At 38.5% G+C, this 20,533-nt stretch overlaps 2 long non-coding RNA genes across 3 annotated transcripts in view; one reads left to right on the top strand and one right to left on the bottom strand.

The window, feature by feature from the left end:
• The window catches only part of LOC145735657 (uncharacterized), a 261,472-nt gene that overhangs the window by 106,487 nt on the left and 134,452 nt on the right, over positions 1-20,533 (top strand). The gene's annotated exons all lie outside the window — the stretch shown is intronic.
• Positions 2,862-3,222, bottom strand: LOC145735957 (uncharacterized). The gene is made up of 2 exons (XR_014179815.1): positions 3,112-3,222; positions 2,862-3,055 (listed from the first exon to the last, which is right to left on the bottom strand). It is a non-coding gene; the product is annotated as an uncharacterized LOC145735957 (long non-coding RNA).

The following is a 20,533-nucleotide window of genomic DNA, read 5'->3' as shown; positions in this document are numbered from 1 at the left end:
TTGTTAAATTCGGGGTTGGTTAGACCGGAGCAACCCTTATGGAACCAGGACAGGCAAGAGCGACACGAAATAGATGGTTGGTTGTCTTTAATTAATTTTTCACAGTGAGAGCACCTTGGTAGTTTGTTTTCAGGAGCCATTCGCGCTGTTTGTCCGTACCCCAAATGCTGGCTCGAGAGGAATGTATTAAAAAAATGTAAACACTTTCAGATAAAAACTGGCCCAGCAGTCAGTTTGACTAAATTAAGAACGGAAATGTAATTACTTCACGTTCCACCTCAATGAGAGTTTTCAGATAATATGTTAGCACGTTTTAGAAAATTTAAGTATTAATAATACAAATGTATAACTGGTCGCCGAAGGCGAGGGGTAAATGAAATCAGACATATCTGTCCACAAAAAGACCCCTCGCGAAGCAGCACATGGGTGTCTGGGTAGCTGGGGGGCCAGTCACCAAACGGCACCTTAAATATATACACTTCCGGTACGATTCCCTTAAAGAAAAAAAAAAAAGAGCCAGAAAAAATGAAATAGCAAGTCCCGATCTAAGAATAACATACTCGTGGAAAGTCAGAACGGACTTGGTGTAGGAGACGTAGCAGCCGGGCCCTTAACCGCCGTCTGGTGCAAGGGAACCCTTGGTAACGAGAAACTAAAGGGAAAAAGAAAGGGAAAATGACACAGAGAAAAATAGAGGAAAGAGGAAAAAGTGAACTTACTTGATTCCATTATTCTGCTCTTACACTTCGACGACCAGTTAAACAATAAAATAAGTTGTAAGGGTAACATTTTGCATAAGTAGGGTGCAAACTAAGTATATTTCATAAAGCTTACATAGTCTAAACAATTAAGTATAAACAATAAAACATAAACTTACAAAATACATATTTAAATAGGTTGACCAACCGTCACGCCCTCTACAGCCAGGATACCACAACCTAGGAACTCACGGAGCAAGCGACCATCCCGCGCACTTCAAAGTGGACGAGGAAAGTCAATAGAGGGCGCCACCACCCGCGAACTGAGTAACGGGTGCTCTGGCGCACAGATAGGCAAGACGAAGCCGCGTAAGGCCGCCCTCCAGGAAGGAGCAACAGTTTCCAGGAGAACCACAAGAGAGATAACAAGGGGAGCGTAATAAGACATAAGTTACGATTGGTCACACGTTGTAAATAAAGCCATGGGGCATGTAGGTTATTTAGTTACGTTAGGGTTAAGTGTCCGGGGCGAACACTCTTCAGAGGGGGGAGATGTCACGAATAACATAAGTTGCACCATGTTCCGTTACCTAGGCTGGCCCCGGTCTCCCCCAGTAGTACAGACCGGCAAATTGGGGTCATGAGATGAGTATTTAATCGGCGTCTCAAGCCATCGAAGATTACTGGTCTCTGGGTCGGTCTATCGAGCATCAGTCCGAACTTCCTAGTGCCCGGACGGCTCGATACCTTCTTGGAAATCCAGGCTGAACAGACTAGAGTCCTTACGCAACCCAGTGGTGACCGTCGGGACTCTTGATCCTTTCAGTACCTAAAGTAAGTCCTTTAGGGCGTGTCGGTCATAGGGGTTCCCTGCTCGTATCGAGCGGGTTTCGCTTGGCGACACTCCAAGGGGGGCTTGCTGTGCATAAAGTAAATCCTTCGGGCTTGTCGGACATAGGGGTTCCCTGCTCGTATCGAGCGGGTTCCGCTTGGCGGCACATCAGGAGGCCTTACGCACACTCACACACACACACACACCCCCACGCACCCCCTCGTAGAGAGTGTTCCATGGGCGTCCCGCCTGTAGCGGTACTAGCGGCCCTCTTAATCTGGGGGTAAGATTTAGTTAGGCATCATCGTCAGTATACAAATAAAGGATACATACTTGAGCTACGTTTGTTGTTTCTCTTCCTGCGCCACCCCCGAAACGTGACAATATTTTGGACACGCTTGTCAACTGGAGCTTCATAGAAATCATTCACTTCCTTTATTCTTAATGTCACGTCAATATTTGGATTATTAGTGCAACAGCTATACGTCTCACTTACGACATCTTGTCCTATTTCGTCTTCTAAGGCGCTGTCGTTATTATTTTGGTTTTCTTCTCCCAATAACAAGAAAAAATTATATTATAAGCGTTTGTAGCTTTACAACACACATCGCAATTCATATTTTCACGTTTAATTTATGAGCCCTTCTGGGTTCATCAATTAAACTGACTCACGACGTTAAACGTCGCGCCGGGATCTCAGTTTTAAGGATGGAATCAAACACTATCGAGTTTTCTATTAAACACTTAAGTCTATTGACCAAACATTTATAAGTGGATCCGTATAATACAGCCATAATCCAACACACTAAAAGTTAATAATTCAACTTATTAGGTATTTCTCTTACTAATTGTACTTACATGAATACATAAGCTAAGGACTTGTCGCACTACTGTCGATTGGTTCACACTCATCCAATACTGCTGAAATCGGCGTATTTTATACCCGATTGATCGGCTGACGTAGTTTGTTATTGTTCGTCGCCTGTTTTTCATATTTCTGTAAAGCAGGTGGTGGTGACTCATCGACGATACGATGCACTAGGTGCATCCTGGTGCGACCTTGCATGCCTCGTGCGCTTAATATTTCGCTAAATTTTTAACAAAAATAAAAATATATCGTTTAGCCTAATACAAATTTTAAAGTTACATGTGTACATACGAAGACATTATAATAAATGGTTAGTAGGTTTACATATGAAGACCACAGGGGAAAAAGGCGCTTTGTCAAAAAAATCGATTTCGAGAAAAACCAGTTTAAAGGTTTTAATTCCTTACAGTCTTGTTTAAATTTTAACTAGATTTTGAACTAGGGTAGAAATGACGACTCAGCATTTGTAGTAGCACCTATTAGGTAGATTTTAATGTAGCATGTAGCGTGGTTTACAAAAACAACATTCTTTCACTTGACGTCATAAAAAAAATGGAAAAACGCGCCATGTCCATGCGCGACATTCTAAGAAGGCGCCATGTCATTAAGTGAACACTCAAGTAATGGTGTTTTCAGCAAAATACTTGCATGCTTCATCTATTAAAAAACAGGATTTTTTATTATTTTTTTTTGTTTTTAAATAGAAAACTTACCCTGCATGATACTATAAACTAATTTCGAGTCAGAGAGGCTTCAGGTATTTTAATTTATTGAATGTGGAATATTGGAAAAATAATTCTGCGCCTCGGGCCCACAAAATTTTTCAAATCTTGCAGATTTTTCCACTTAATGTGACTTATTGGTAAATGCTCTAAAATTCTTAAATAAATTATGATTATACCATTGTAATATTATCAGTAGAAAACTTACGTACCATTGTATAAATAATCGGGCAGTTCAAATTCTCCGTTTCTGCACTTTTGAGTAGGTTTAAATTTTGGGTTTGTTACAGGGCTGGATTCTCACATCCCATTATATGTCGTCCTGTAGTAAATTAGGCGAGGATGCTCTAACTATTTTTAGTTCTCGAATCGGTCGAGTTGGAAAGGGACATTTTCTTCTGTACCTCTCTCTTACCGGCGCAGAAAATAAACCAAAAATATATACTAACTGGAGCAACAACTTTTCTTCTACAAATCAGAAGAAACATTATGATATATTAGGTCCTTGTTATATGTAAACAAGGTAATTGATGCATTTTTTGAAACACACATTGTAATTTTTTCAAATTTAGGTGGTTCATATTTTAGTCCACCGCGACGGTTGAACAAAAAAAACAAAAATATTGTATTTGCTCTTTAATGAAAAAATAGGTCTTGCTTATTTGTTATTCTTATTAATTACCATTAACATTATGAAAAATTTGAAAACACTGTTTTTCTTTACCTAAACAAAGTGGAACTTGACAGGTTGAGCATTGCCAGTCAGTACGGACAGGCTTGGCTTTCGAACTGCATAATCCACACCGTCTTCTGGAACTTCTGACTGGTTGATGAGCAACTGAACATAGTCGTATCTCATCCGGAACAAAGGGTTTGGACTTCTTAATTTGGATAGCAGGACCAATATTTTTTCTTCTTGAATGAAGTGACACCAAAGTATGTGCAACTAATCCATCTATAATATTCCGTCTAAAGTCTTTCGCCGAAGCTTTATTATCAAGTGGTAACATTTTATAAAGACAGTAGGCATTTACAACAGAGGCGTCCAAGAAATAGAAAAATATTCGGTGCCACCACTTATTACTCTGACGATTAATTTTATAATTTGAAAGTAGCTGATCGAATTTATCAACACCGTTCATATTGCTATTATACTCTCGCAATGCCATTGGACATTGTATTGTAATAACACTGCCATCTTTATTACGCCGGTTTACTTCAGTGCAGTCTTCTGGGTTGTGATAAGTTGACAATAAATGTACAGCTCTTTTGTCCTTTCATTTTAGAGCCAAAATGTTTTTGTTGCTTGTGTACCAGTCAAAATCGCCTCTTCGAAGCTCTTTATCACTTTTGAAAGAAGGAACATGTTTTCTATTTGGGTTTATTGTACCTACAGAATATATGTTTCTTTGTTTCAAACTGTGCATAAGCTCTACGGTTGTGAAATAATTGTCAAAAAAAAGTTTGTGGTTTTTTCCCTCGAAACCCTTTGTAATGCCGGGTCCACATTAAACGGACAAAACAAAAACAGAAAACAAAACAAAAACAAAACTTTTTTAAAACTTTTATGCAACAAAATATTTTCGAAACAAAGTCCACATCGCAGACCGTTTATTAAAAACAAAACAGCAACAAACATTCCATGTTTCAGCTTTGTCTTTGCAGTCCACACTGTAGCATGTTTCGTTACCGTTTTCGTGCTGAAGAAGACGACGATTTCGTATTAATGGCTGGTTATTATTATATTTTGTTAAATTTGAAGAAGAAAAGAAGACGTTTTTGGGTGAGACCCACTTTGCGCAGACGAACGAGTCACGGAGTCGAAAATTTGATTAGTGATATCCGTAAAGACGACATTGGTTTATCAGGCGAGATACGTTCTAGTTTTACCAATTATTTAAGAATGTCTAGCGAAGATTTTGAAAGTTTGTTACAATTAGTTGGACCAGCGATACAAAAGAAAAATACGAATTTTAGAAATTCTATTTCTATAACAGAACGTTTAGCTGTTACCTTAAGATTTCTGGCAACCGGTGATTCATACCATAGTCTGATGTACCAGACAAGAATATCTAAGCAATCAATTTCACAAATTGTGCCAGAAACATGTGAAGCTTTGGTAGAAGTTCTGAATGGTTTTGTTAAGGTAAGTAAATTAGCTTGTGTTTATTTTATTGAAAATAAAATCGCATAATTTAATAGCATTTATTTTGATTCCGTGTGACAGTAAAAAGACATATAAAAAATAGGACCTTAAAAAATAATAAAAACATTTTCGATGAGGTTGATTATACTTCATCCCAAGCACTGTCGCGTGTGTTTTCACCTGTAAAGTCCATACCTGATTGTGAGGTCGACTGAACCGTTGCAAGCGGCTGCAAATAAGTGGTATTTGGTAAAGATTGTACACTGGACAGCTGTGCGTATGACTGGACGCTAGGTGGATTTGAGTAAGTCTGCGAAATGGAGGAAGATGCTGGCGAGACTGAGGGCAAACGAACGTATTGTGAGAGTTCTCGATGTACTTGGGAGGTTTGAGGAGGTTCATTATATTTGCCTAATTCGGCTTCATATAGTAGAACATTTATTTGATGTTGTAAGGTTATTTGTGCATAACGAGTCGGCAAATTACGCAACTTTCGAGCAACAATCTCGCCAAATACATCAAAATCGTCAGGCTGGGCCCATCGACGTTCTTGCCGGTCCTGATGCACAGACTTTATCATTGAATAAATTTCTTCAGATCGCTCGTCAGTAGTATTTTTTGTTACCGGCTTTTTCTTTCTTGCTGGTGTACTTTGTTTATGCGAGGTTGACTTATCAGAAGGTAAAAGGGGAACTTCACTTTGTTGGTCTGGTTCTGCACCATCGTCATTATCCAAAACAGCTTCTGTTATTTCTGTTTCACCTTCTTCACTGCTATAGGAGTCTTCAGATACCTATAACAAAAAGGAAAAAACGAAATTAGCAATTCCTTTAAATTTTTCAATAAAAAAAGAAGTCGAGTTCTTATTTTTTTCAGAAGGTATTATTTGAACATCATAATATTTTTGTTCCAGACACCTCGCAATGAAGACGAATGGAGGCAGATCAGCACCGATTATCATAAAATTTGGAATTTTCCTTTATGTCTAGGCGCAATGGACGGAAAGCATATTTTAATGGAAGCTCCTGCTGTTAGTGGAAGTGAATTTTACAATTATAAAGGTACATTTAGTATTGTACTTTTTGCAATAGTGGACGCAAATTATAATTTTATTTACGCAAACGTTGGGTGTCAAGGCCGAATTTCGGACGGAGGAGTATTTAAAAATACCTTGTTTCATAAATTAATGGTTGATGGACGATTAAGTTTGCCACCAAAAACAATTCTTGCCGGAAGGGAAAGAGAATGTTCCTATGTGTTTGTAGCGGACGATGCTTTTCCCCTTACTCCTCACATCATGAAGCCATATAGTGGTCACCAAGAAAAAGGATCTGTTAAAAGGATATTTAATTACAGACTTAGCAGAGCGCGAAGAGTTGTGGATAATGCATTCGGTATTTTGGCCGCCCGATTTCGCGTACTTCGCAAACCTATACTGCTACAACCCAAAAAGACAGAACAATTGGTTATGGCGTGCATTCATCTTCACAATTATTTACGGAGAAGCTCGCCATCTAGAAATAGGTATACGCCACCAGGGAGTTTCGATATTGAACACTTAGACAGTGGTACACTTGAAAATGGTGAATGGAGAAAGGCGACTGAAAATCAACAATCTTTCCGAAGTTTAAGTCGTATTGCTCGAAAACCCTCACTGGAAGCTGCGGCCATTAGAGATGAATTCGCACAGTACTTTGCTTCGGAGCAAGGGCAAGTTCCTTGGCAAGTAAATTACTGCTAATCAATAAAACCTTTCTGAATATGTATACCTATTATATATTCTAATCGTTAGTAAATAAACACTTTAATTACTTACTTGCATATTTATGGGCAATCCTCCAGCTTCTTGAGTTTCACGTGGTTTATTCTTGTCCTTAAGAAAATTCATAAGCGCATATCCAAACCATTTGGATACGAACTTTTGTCCCGCGCCAGACTTTTTGTACTGCTGGTAATTCCGTTTTTCTCTTTGATATTGAGAGTTGATATTTCTAATTTTTCTTTCAATTTCTTCCGCTGATACGTTCAGAGTTCGTCCAAATTCCTTTAATGCATCAGCCTTTTTATAACGATTTTATAGTCAATATTATTTGGGTCCCATAACAATGGTGTCTCTCTATACATTTCTATTAATAAACAAGTATTATCCACTGTCCACTTTGATTTTCCCGACATCGTTTTCACAAAAACTGTTAACCACACGCGAACGATATTGAAAGTTTTGTTTCTTCCGTCCGCACTGAATCGACACAGTTCCGGAAAAAGCAAACAAAACAGAAACCCTTTGATGTTTACCGACCAGCGACGGGACTCAAAATTGTTGCGGAATTAGGCGACAAAACAGAGGCGAGACAAAAAAGTTGCGTAAATGTTCCAACTTTGTTGCAGAATTGTTGAAAAACATAAAGTTTCTGTTTTGTTTCTACTTTGTCGGTTTAATGTGGACCCGGCATAAGATTGGTTACCACTCTGAAAGCTAGGCCCTTTTCTGCGGTTTGAACGCTTGACTTGCCTGTATAGATATCAAACTTTAGACAATATCCTGATTTGTCGCAAAGCATCCACACCTTATAACCTCTTTATAGGTTTTTTGGGCATGTATTGCTTGAGAGTACTTCTAGCCTTTAAATTGATCATACTCTCGTCAAGAGCCAGAACCTCGCTTGGTAGTAGAGACTTTGCAAAGGCCTTTCCTAAATGATCTAAAACTGGCCGAACTTTATAAAGTCGGTCAAAATCGGGAGAATTACGATTAGCCATAAGTGAGTTGTCGTTAATGTGGAAGTGTCCTAAAAGCCACCCAAATCTTTTCTGACTCATCAGCGAACTTATGTAGCTGTCATGAAGGTCTGGTGAGCTGGACCAATAGTCTTTATAACTTGGCATTCGTTTGATTCCTATTAGCAAATTTATGCCTAAGAATGCGGACATTTCGTTGAATGTGGGTTTGGAAAAGGGTTTACCCGGTTTGGATTTGTTCTGTTGTGCATATAAGTTTGTCTCAAATACCAGTTTTTCAATAATATTTTTGTCAAAAAATAAACTAAAAAGTGACATAGGGCTCGGATTTGATGAAAGGATTTGATCTGGAATACCAGTTTTCTCATTGAACACTGCAGGACTATCAAAACGTACATTTTTTCCCCAATCTGGAGAAAATTCTTGAGAATCGCATTCAACAGTATTACCTTTTAGCCTTTGTTGTAAAATAGATAAGGGTTCGTTTTCTGAATCACTTTCACTTTCACCGTCGGACATAACAATGCTAATGTCTTGTTCACCATCTGGAATTTGTTCTCCATCAAGTTGGCCTTCAAGGTTAGCATCCTCATCAATGGACTCGTCTCCTGATGGAATTGACTCTGCATCAAAATTTTCAATCTCTCTTCTAGTTCTTGTCGGGTCATCCCAACTAAATGGAATGGAAGATATCCGTTTTCCATGATATATCGGTTTCCGCTCGCAGCTGAAATAGTCTGAATTAAATTTGGCAACTGACGCGGTGGTTCAAAATAAGAACCACCAGTTTTAACGGAAATCCGATAAAACAAAAAAGTGAATCAACAAAATATCTTGTTATACTTACTTATTTCCAAGTACTAAGTCGAATTGACATAAATATAATGAGAAAAAATACGTTATTTTATAAACAACGTCGACCATGTGAAACACGTGCTAACAGTGCAGAAGTAAACAAAACACTGGCGCCAAAGAGAGCAAAGTGACAAAAAATTATCTCATATTCACTCTTACGCTTTACTATACCAAAGTAACGCCTAACCACCGCTCGGTTTAAATATTGAGCGGCTGCTCTACTTGCAAAATGAGTTTGAATAGGTGGTCCATAAATAAGACCACTAACTCGGTTGGGTTGTATTTATCGTGGTATAAATTTTAAACCACTACCTCGGTAAGAGTTAAAAAGAACGTCCAGTTCTTAAAATTGCTTTGTTACACTTCAAACCACTTCAAAGGGCATTGGTTTAACTCTAGCTGATTTGAATACTTCAATCCAAACTTCCGGTACTTCAGCTCGGCTCTTTTGATTAATCAAACCAAAGTCTTTGTCGCACTCCAAATAGGAATGCCCTCTTATTGGAAAAGTAAGTTTTATCGATTGTAGCCTCTTTTCAACGTGGACTATATAGTGAAGAAGTCGGAACACAGTATAGTTCTTATTTTGCCCCCCACACGAGTCGCAAAATATTTCTAAATGTTGAACTTCTTCGTTGAGATAGTTGAATACAAAGTGATGAAGCAAGGAACTGACCGAATCACTTCCCTTATTTCCAACAGTTTCTGGAAATGTATAAAATATTGCTTGAGAAGTCGAAAGTAGTAGCCATGTTTTCATCTGATTTTCTGGCTCACTAATATAATTACCAAACCATGTATGGGCTGGACCTTCCAAAAAATTAGCTAAATAAGATATTTTGTGATTTTCTGACCAGCTATTTACAATCGCTGCTTTTTCGTATTTATTCACAAAAATAATGGGAGAGTCAATAGAAGGGTTAAATGTAGGTGGACATGTAAACTTTGGGGTGGCTGGAGTTTTTGGCTCAGCCAAAGCTGCCTGTAGGGTCATGTTAGCCATTACTGAAGTATCGTTAGGGCGTATCACACGGTTTCTCTCCCGAATTACAGGGGGTGGGCAAGGATTATTACAACCTTGTAATAAGTCTGTGGGGCGGGATGAGGTAAGCTTTGGTGGCACTACCACTTCTAAGGGACTTTCTTGCCAAGGACCTTCTGTTTCTCGCGGTTTAGGCGGAGTTCTACTCAATGAAGCTCTTGGTTTGAAATAAACTTCCGTGGATTGGGGCTTAGAAGTTGAAGCCGAGGCTTGGGGAGTTTGAGCTTGAACGCTCACGACAGTTTTGTCAAGAGTATTTTCTTCGTCCTCACTGCTTGTCAAACAAACAACTGAACTGGGTTTGTCAAGCTTTTGTTTTTGTGAAGAAGTTGCCGTTTGTGTCGAAGCAGGAGAACACACAGTCGAACTATGATGCGCTCGGGTTTGAAATCTTTTATCACTTTTTCTGGGTTTCGACCTTTAGCGATAGCTTCACGTAACACGAATTTTTCTTTTTCCGACAAACTTTGAGCCCTACTGCGAGTTTGACTCGATCTTTGTCACTCGATTCACTCATGGACAATTTTTATTATGCCAATGACTATTTAAACTCATGTATGTGTTATGTTTATTTATTTATTTACGTATTTTATCTATTTTTTTTAATTTTTTTTTTTAATATTATTGAATTTATTTTTTAAACAAGTTGATTATTCCTAGCAATTTCTTTGCGATTTTGCTTATTCATCAAACTAATAATTTTTTTAACGCTAAAATACACAAGCATTAATACCCCCATGCACAAAAAAATAATAATTAAAATTTCCTTAGCTGACCATGAATTATCTTTTCCCGAATTATTTGATAATCCTTTACTGTTTCCTGCTTGAGGGATAATAATTTCTTCCTCTTTTGAAGATGTACCACCCATATTAAACCAAAATTTTATCAAATGAGCGCTTCAATAGCAAAGGTAACCCCCAAAATATCACTAAATACATTAACGTTACTATCCCCAGCCAAAAGATAATAATACCTAAAATTTCTTTTATAGCCCACACATTATTTTCCTCAATCTGTGTTTTCCTCAACACTGAGTTTTCTATTAAACACCTAAGTCTATTGTCACGATCTAGTTTTTAGTCGTAACGCGGGGACGTGTAGGCTGGGGTCGTAGTCAAGTTAAACTCAAAGATTGGATAACAAAAACAACAACGTTTATTCATAGAGAAAGATTAAATGAATACTGAATTTATAAGACGCATTGTCAGACATAAGTTGGTTTAATAGAGTTTGTACTTACATGATAATTACTTCACAAACCATTTTGGACGAGGGTAAGTGTCAGGGTAGAGTTCCCTCAACTTTCGCGACCGAACCGTTTAGTTTTCGCGGATAATTTCTGACTAACCCTCCTTCCCAATTTCTCGGCTATTTATTGTAAGGTATTGCGATCCCTTAGTCAGTTCAATTTCTTAATTGCTTGTCTAAGCACTTGGATCATTGTCCGAACAATTGATGACTTATTGCTGACTGGTGATTGCAACACCTTAGTTAGCTTCCGTTCTAAAAAGGTTCGATTGCTTATTTTGCAACTCAAGTGGTCGACGACTTGTTTCGGTCAGTGGCCGATTATTTGCTGAATAAGTAATTAACGAAAATCTACTTGTGACACTATTGACCAAACATTTATAAGTGGATCCGTATAATACAGCCATAAACCAACACACTAAAAGTTAATAATTCAACAATTGTACTTACATGAATACATAAGCTAAGGACTTTTTTGGCGGCTGGCTTGGTCACTTTAATGGACTACTTAACTTGATCTTCTTTCCTCGAGGAGAGTCGACATCTCGACTTCGTGGTTCAGCTGGTCGCACTACTGTCGATTGGTTCACACTCGTCCAATACTGCTGAAATCAGCGTATTTTATACCCGATTGATCGGCTGACGTAGTTTGTTATTGTTCGTCGCCTGTTTTTCATATTTCTGTAAAGCAGGTGTTGGTGACTCATCACCGATACGATGCACTAGGTGCATCCTGGTGCGACCTTGCCTCGTGCGTTTAATATTTCGCAATCCTCGAATATTCTTATGTTTTTAAGTCAATAAGTCCATCTTTTGAATTAATGGATTTTCCATTCGTGACAATATGAAAAAAGGCATATTCACTTGTAGTGATAAGCAACTTTTTTGTAAAACTCATCAACAAAACCTTCATGACATTCAATGCAAATATTCATAATTAAATTTATAGATCTTATCTCAAGAACATAATGGAAATTACAAAACACTATTGATTCATGGTGTCGTACAGCACGATTCCATAACCACCAATCCTTATCGCGTTGATTAACAACTCCAGTAATATTTTGGACACGCTTGTCAACTGGAGCTTCAAAGAAATCATTCACTTATTTAAACTGACTCACGACGTTAAACGTCGCGCCGGGATCTCAGTTTTAAGGATGGAATCAAACACTATCGAGTTTTCTATTAAACACTTAAGTCTATTGACCAAACATTTATAAGTGGATCCGTATAATACAGCCATAATCCAACACACTAAAAGTTAATAATTCAACAATTGTACTTACATGAATACTAAGCTAAGGACTTAGCATTTTCTGGCGGCTGGCTTGGTCACTTTCGTGTTGGAATAATTTTGAAGAATGGACTACTTGATCTTCTTTCCTCGAGGAGAGTCGACTTCTTGGTTCAGCTGGTCGCACTACTGTCGATTGCTTCACACTCATCCAATACTGCTGAAATCGGCGTATTTTATACCCGATTGATCGGCTGACGTAGTTTGTTATTGTTCGTCGCCTGTTTTTTATATTTCTGTAAAGCAGGTGGGGGTGACTCATCACCGATACGATGCACTAGGTGCATCCTGGTGCGACCTTGCCTCGTGCGCTTAATATTTCGCAATCCTCGAATATTCTTATGTTTTTAAGTCAATAAGTCCATCTTTTGAATTAATGGATTTTCCATTCGTGACATATGCCTCCGCCCCAGAAAAACTGGTCCCCAGTTTTATATGAACAATAATTAAAAATTTTAACAAAAATAAAAATATCGTTTAGCCTAATACAAATTTAAAAGTTACATGTGTACATACGAAGACATTATAATAAATGGTTAGTAGGTATTCCATAGTACTCAGTTAAGTTTGTCCAAGGACACTGGTTACAATCATTTCTTAATAATAAGTTAGTTCTTATTCTAACAAGAAACCTAATAAAATCTTTCCTTTCCAGTAACTATACCTAAACAACATTATGCACTTTTATTTACCCTAAATCTATCCGGTTCTCTCAGTGGCAGAACAACAAAAATACTGCAACACTGAGAAAAGTTTAATAGAGGCTTAGTCCTATGAGCAAAACTTCGCATCTCACATCACTGAACACCTTTATGATTAATGTCCCATAAATGTTTGTGGTGTGGGTCGATTATTCAATCGATGATTCGGCTAGCTTGGAGCATCAACGTACAGGCCCATCGTGAATTCCAATAACGATAATAGCTCATCATAGTCTGCTTTGGCTTCCTTCTCATATAGTCCTCAGTGTTACATGAAATATAAGAACAAAGGTTAATATGTGCTACTTAAGGCTTAATATACTGTTATGATTCACACTGGATGACCTTCCTTGTCCTGACGTGGAGAGAAATGGGTTGGATTTATTAATTTGCATTATAATGTCCACCTCACTTTCCTGAACGGATTCCTGACTGCCATCCCGGTTCTCTCCAACAGTACAAGAAGGCCCGTTTGTTTTGAACATTTTTACCTCACAAAAAAATCACTCCTAGTGTCGAACCACAAAATAAAATAACAAATGAATTTAGAATTTAAATTCAGCAAAACAAGAAATACCATACAGGGATGCCAAAACGTTGTGTTATTAGGACAACGAATAAACCTAAACTAACCTATTATATAATTACCTTCTCTCACAAAATACAAAACTAAAAATTACTGCTACAATACTGTTATCTATGAGTTCGAAAGATTCTTAATTCTAAAAAGAAATTACTTTACTTACAGTCTGTTACTGTTCTTTTAATATCACCGCACGTCACGCCCTCTCTCCCCGCACTATAGAATAATCCTTTATCTGCTGTGATGCCAAAGGGTTTATCTCAAACCCGAGACGGTCTCGAAGAACGTGGAAATTTTTTTTCATCAAGTAAACTGATAATAGAAGCGGAATTCACTGTAATTTTCAATTCGGAGTCGTCATTTGCAGGATCGATTCAATGAAAATTTCGGTTTTGAATCCGATAACTGTTTAATCACTAAGCCTGGACCTCTCCATACAGGTGCAAATACACCTGGAGCTCTGGCTCGTACGTTTACTTGATCCCCCACTTGAAAAATTACTTTAGGCTTCTCGTCTTGTCTAGGAAACATTTTCTTTTGATACTGGCATTGTCTTGAAAATACAATTTTGTTTTTACGTTTCCTGTCCTTTGGTGATAATAGTTTTTTCTGTTTACTCTACTGAGACTGCCATTCTCCTGGAAGAGGCAGCTCATACCCTAGTACTATAGCCGAAGGGGTCTCTCCTGTGGCTGCATTTCGCCTTCCACGCAGTACTTGCAAAGCCAAAGGGAGTTTCTTCTCCCAGTTCGCTTCAGGGCTGTCCAGAAGGAGTACTCGAAGGACTTTCTTTAACTCCTGCACTCGCCTCTCCACTGGATTGGCCCTTTGAAGATAAATCGCACTGTAAAGATGTGTTACTCTGTATTTATTGCAGGATCTGCTTAAACATTTACTGGTGAAAACTCTCCCATTATCAGATATCAAAAAATGCGCAACTCCATATCTGGAGTATATCTCTCTTTCTAATACGTTTACGACGTCAGATGCAGTTACTCTTTTGAAAGTGAAAGCTTCTAACCATCGCGAGAATACGTCTTCCACGAGTATTATATACTTATTTTTAGTCCCGGACGCTTACGGGTATGGACCAAGCACATCTACAGAAATCATTTCCCAAGGAAACTTAGGTATTCGTGGTTTCTGGGGAGCTGCATCTTGACGCTGGACTGTTTTTGCCAAACCGCAAACAATGCAATTTGCAATATATCGTCCGACATCTCGAAACATGTATCCCCAAAAATAATGTTTAGATATTCGTCTGCTAGTTTCGGCGGTCCCAGAATGAGCAAAATACTCAGTGTCATGATACGCCTCTATGACCTGAGTAACTAATTTTCTGGGTACGACCAAGCGATCACCTTCTGAATGTCGCCTCCATAAAAGCCCGTTGTCCACAGCAAATTTTCGCAATAGTTGTTCCTGTTCTGGTGTCAAAATGTCATTGGTTTCCTTAGAGCAGATATGGTGGCTATCATTTCCACCATATAATTAACATTTGCCTGTTCTCGAGCCACTTTATCGAACAGTGCGTCAGCATCTAGATTAGCCAATTCAGTTTCAATAGTGACGCCATTATCCATCAAGTTCTGATCGGGATTTTCTCCTCCTGGTGGAACGAGTCGGTCATTGTCAGGTTCTCCTTGATAATCAATGTCGTCAGGTCGACGACTAAGAAGATCAGGTAAATAGTTTTCTGAACCCCGAACATGCTCTAGTGTGAAGCTATATTCTTGTAACTGGAGCGCCCAACGAGTCAATTTGGCTTTAGTGTCTTTAAATTTTTCCAGCCATGTAAGACATTTACTATCTGTTCGGACTATAAAAGGTGAATCCTCCAAGTAATGCCGAAAGTGATTAATAGCCCAAACAAGCGCCAAGCATTCTTGCTCGTTTACGTGCAAACGACGCTCGTTGGGTTTAAATTTGGCACTAGCAAAGGATATAATATTTTTCCTGCCTGCTTCCGGTTCCTGAAACAGGACTGCCGCCATACCTTCCTGACTGGCGTCCGTCTGTAATATGAATTGTTTACTAAAGTCAGGCCTATTAAGTGATTGGGCTTTCGCTACTGCTTGCTTGGTCATTTCAAAAGCTGCGTCCTCTGCCTCTGTCCATACTAATTTTGTTGATTTTCCTTTAAGCATTTCTGTGAGTGGAGCAGTTATATCAGAATATCTCGGTATGTGTTCCCGCAGCCACCCACAGGTCCCCAAAAAAGCTTGTAACTGTTTTCGGTTCTTTGGTATTCGAAAATCTGCAATCTGCTTTAAGTGTTTCTGTTGAGGTACCACGGAGTCACCCTCTATACGAAAGCCTAAATAATCTAGATTGTCCATCCCGATGTGACACTTCTCTGCAGAAGCCCGCAGTCCATGCAACCGTAATCGCTCTAAAATTAGTCTCAGATGATATAAGTGTTCCTTTTTGGAATTACTATAAATGATAACATCATCCAAGTAAACTTGAGTAAAGCGATTCACATATCCCACAAGTACTTCACCAGCCATCAACCTTTGAAATGTGGCTGGAGCATTCTTTAGACCGAATGGCATCACAGTAAATTGATATGCTGTTCCATCTGGCGTAGTGAATGCTGTTTTGTGCTTATCAGTAGGCTCCAAAGGAACTTGCCAATAACCACTTTTGAGATCCAGAACAGTAAATATACGAGCCTCCGAGATATTTTTTAGAGCGTCCGAAATGCGTGGTAACCCAGAGGATTCATCCAAGGTTATTTTATTCAACTCTCTATAGTCCACACAAAACCTTGGCTTTTTCCCCGTGCGCATCACTAGAACTGGCGGAGATGCATATTGTGAAATAGACGGTTCTATTACCCCAGCTTTGAGCATCTCGTCAATTTGTTTATAAAGAATTTCTTTTTTCATTGGCGCCATAGGATAACATCTTTTGTTAATAACTATATTATTTTTTAAATGAATGTGATGAGTAGTCGTTCTGGTGGTTGGTTGATTTAAACCTACCAAAAATACATCTTCAAATTCTTTGACAAGAGTACTGAATTCCGGATCTACAATTTCTGGTAACTTGATTGAATCTTTTTGTACTAATTGATTTTTTCTCCAGAACACAGTAGCACGTGTTTCTTTGCCAAAATTCATGCATTCCCTTTCAAAATCTAATACCACATTATGTTCCGAAAAGAAAGGCATTCCTAAAATAATTTGATGTCCAAGTCCGCTTACAACCTGAAATGTTTCTTTAAAGTTTACATTCTTAATGTAAAACACCACATCCGTGGAGCCTTCAGTATATACAGATTGATTTTTGATTGCTAATCTTAATAAAATATTTTCTTCAAAATGTGCTTGTTGATTGACAAGTTTTTTGTCAATTAAATTAATGTCCGACCCGGGATCCAACAGAGCCAAAACCACACGATTATCGATTGTCACTGGTATGGTGGGTCGAGTATACTTCGGAGTCTGACGTAGTGTAGCGTTTAATTGGTATTCCGGGCCGGATCCATTCGTAGTACTCCGGCCCTGTGGTAGTTTTCTGAAGAGGGTTCTAGTTCGTCCAAACCTGCGCTACCAGCTTCTGAATGTCTTGGCCAGTTTTGACGGGGCATCTCTTCTATCGCTGCTACGTGTTGTTGTCTCCCAGATTGAATAGCACGAGGGCAGAAACGAGCAGTGTGATTTCCTTGGCAAATATAACAACGCACTGAAGAATAATTTTCCCGGTCATTGCGTTGAGGATTAGAGACTCGCTGCTGAATAACTCGTTGATTTTCTCTCGGTAAATCTTTTTTAATTTTAAGTTTTTCTGCGAGTAACGAGAGCTCTAATAAATCAGTTTCCACTTGGACAGCAGCAATCTCCAATTGCTCCAGTGAAGTAAACTGAATGCCTCTCAGACGAGATCTAATTTCGGGTCTTAGATTTGGCAAAATGATACTTGTAAGTGTTTCTTCGTCCTGAGGGCAGTGTCGTTCCAATCTAGCAGCTATACCTCTTTTTCTGGCTACGAATTCATCTGTACTTTCTTTTTCTCCTTGTCTTTGGCTTTATAATGCAGTAGTTAATTCAATTCGTACGCTCTGTCCGTCAAAATATGCTAAAAATTTTCTCTTTAATTCCTTTGACCCTACTCTATACAGTTTAAATCTAGCTGCCCACTTTGCAGCTCGTCCTTTCAGACGGTCCATGATAAGTTGTGCTCTCTCATGGGAATCATTGATTCCAGCTTTATCAAAATATTGTTGCATTTCGACCAAAAATAAATTAGGATTCTCATGAACCGCCCCTTCAAAACTAGCTCGCAAAGTGGTTTCCCTACCAGACCTAAAAGTCTTTAAATTTAAATTTAATTCTTTTATAGCTCCTGCTAAAAGTGTGTTTGTGTCAACCTCTCTCACTATGTCCCTATTATCACTATCTCTACCCAAGTCGTCGTTGGTACGCCAAACTGAATCATTATGAGTTTCATTATTAAAGTGATCTTGGTTCCCCACCAGGGATGCCATGTTATGATTCACACTGGATGACCTTCCTTGTCCTGACGTGGAGAGAAATGGGTTGGATTTATTAATTTGCATTATAATGTCCACCTCACTTTCCTGAACGGATTCCTGACTGCCATCCCGGTTCTCTCCAACAGTACAAGAAAGCCCCTTTGTTTTGAACATTTTTACCTCACAAAAAAATCACTCCTAGTGTCGAACCACAAAATAAAATAACAAATGAATTTAGAATTTAAATTCAGCAAAACAAGAAATACCATACAGGGATGCCAAAACGTTGTGTTATTAGGACAACGAATAAACCTAAACTAACCTATTATATAATTACCTTCTCTCACAAAACCTGTAAAAAAAATACCAGGAGTGATTTGTGTGATAAAAAGATATCAATATCTTTTCAATACAATATCATGTCTTATAACAAAATTATTTTTAGCATCATTTTTAACTCTTATTTATGTGTTAGTATGTACGATCCATTTTCCATTCCTAAAAAATAAAAAATGGAACGTATGAAATTTATTTCCCTAATGCTGTAAAGCAAGGATTTTCGTGTATGCACTGCGCGAACAAAATTAGTCATGTAAACAACTTGAACGGTTGTTTACTGTTATCATTATTTGTTATGTTAGTCGTTCGTCATCAACCAACAAGGTTGTCGGAGCGTCGTGTCAGGAATATTTGCCTCCTTAGCGAAACATTTTTTATCGTACCTTATTAGTTCATAGCACTAAAAAATAATTGGATTAATTTCATAACTAGATTATTCTCGTTATTTGGGTTTAACATGACACCATTATACATTCCAATTTTTTTAATTTCAAAACCACATGTGTATATTATGCTTGTATCTTTTATCTACATAGCTATTAACAATAATAAAGTAATACAAAAACAATAATAAGCTAATATAAATAGCTAATATAAATATAAGTGTAGACCTCATAGCTGCTGATAAGTAGCATATGGCCCCATGTTCTCAAAAGGTTCTAATTGCGCGATAAACGGCTGTGTTACCGCGCGTCCAAGAATTTCTTCAGTTTGTCGACAACCTTTTTGCGGACAACCTGACTTGCGTGTGATTCGGGTGGTCCCATAAACGTTTGTCGTCCATATGCACCTCCTGTTATAACAGAGGATGCGCTAGCAGTGTCAATTTCTGATGTTTCCTCCGTATATTGTGTTCGAGGTACTGTTGATACCCGAAATTGATGTGTCATATCCGGGATATAAGCATGCGGATATGGCGAATGACCCGGTTGACTCAAAAATTGAGTTCTCCCGTACACACATGTAGTACAAGGTGTACGGGAAAATCCTTGTACAAATACATTTTTCCATGCCCGCCAAAAATCCTCAGGTCGATATTGTGGTTGTTGGGGTGATATGCATATTGCACAATCACATGTCAGAAATGGAGTGCCCCCATGACGTACCTTCTCGTCAAGTAGAAGTATGGTATACTCCTCCGTATGTATGATTTGAGTCCAAAGGGCGAGTAGACACCTCGCAATCCCTAATAATTGTATTGGTACCGCTTAACGAAACTCTTCTTGTAGTTCCTCCAAGTGATACAGTGCCAATTTGTATAAATAAAGTTTGGTGTTTATCTCAGTAACACACCTAATATAAAACAAAAAAATCACAATCCATTCCATTTTTGGCACTTTCGCGAACCTTATAGATTAACTTTACCCGAGTGTTACTTCAAGACCGATTTCTAAAATTATCGAAATAAATACAGAAACCTTTTCCTTGTAAATTTCTTGATAACTTTAGAATTACACGCTCTCCTAACGTGTCTTCAGAATTGAGGTTCTGTTCCTTTCCTTGGTAGACTTCAAATGAGTACAAATAGCCCGTTTGAGAGCAAGCTAAAGCCCATACCTTGAAACCCCGTTTTATGGGCTTCATCGGCATGTACTGCTTTAATGTTGACCTTCCTTTGAATGCTATCATGCTCTCATCAACAGCTACATGTCTACATGTTTGTGCTACATGTCTAATCCAGTTAGCATTTTCGGATGGTGACGGATTGTCCTTCCTGAATCCTTTGATGAATTCTGGGACACTGATTGAGTTTAGATTGTCACCCGGGACCCTTATAAGAAAGTTACCTATTCTTTTCCAGAGATCTGGATTCATAGGATTCTTGATTACCTGATGGGAAATTATGATTTCATTGGAGTTGCATCCAAGGAGAAGATTTCCGAATGTGAGGCTGGTGTCGGGGGGTTCAGTGGACACGGAGGATGTAGGGGATGATGACTTTGGGGTCAATGTTGAATCTAATTTTTGCTTCTCTAGTCG

Source organism: Ips typographus, linkage group LG11 (genome assembly GCF_016097725.1).
Source record: "Ips typographus isolate SLU linkage group LG11, UJ_Ityp_2.0, whole genome shotgun sequence".
Classification (NCBI taxonomy): Eukaryota; Metazoa; Arthropoda; class Insecta; order Coleoptera; family Curculionidae; genus Ips; species Ips typographus.
Note: the sequence above shows the minus strand (reverse complement) of the source record. Positions and strands in the feature narration are given on the sequence as shown.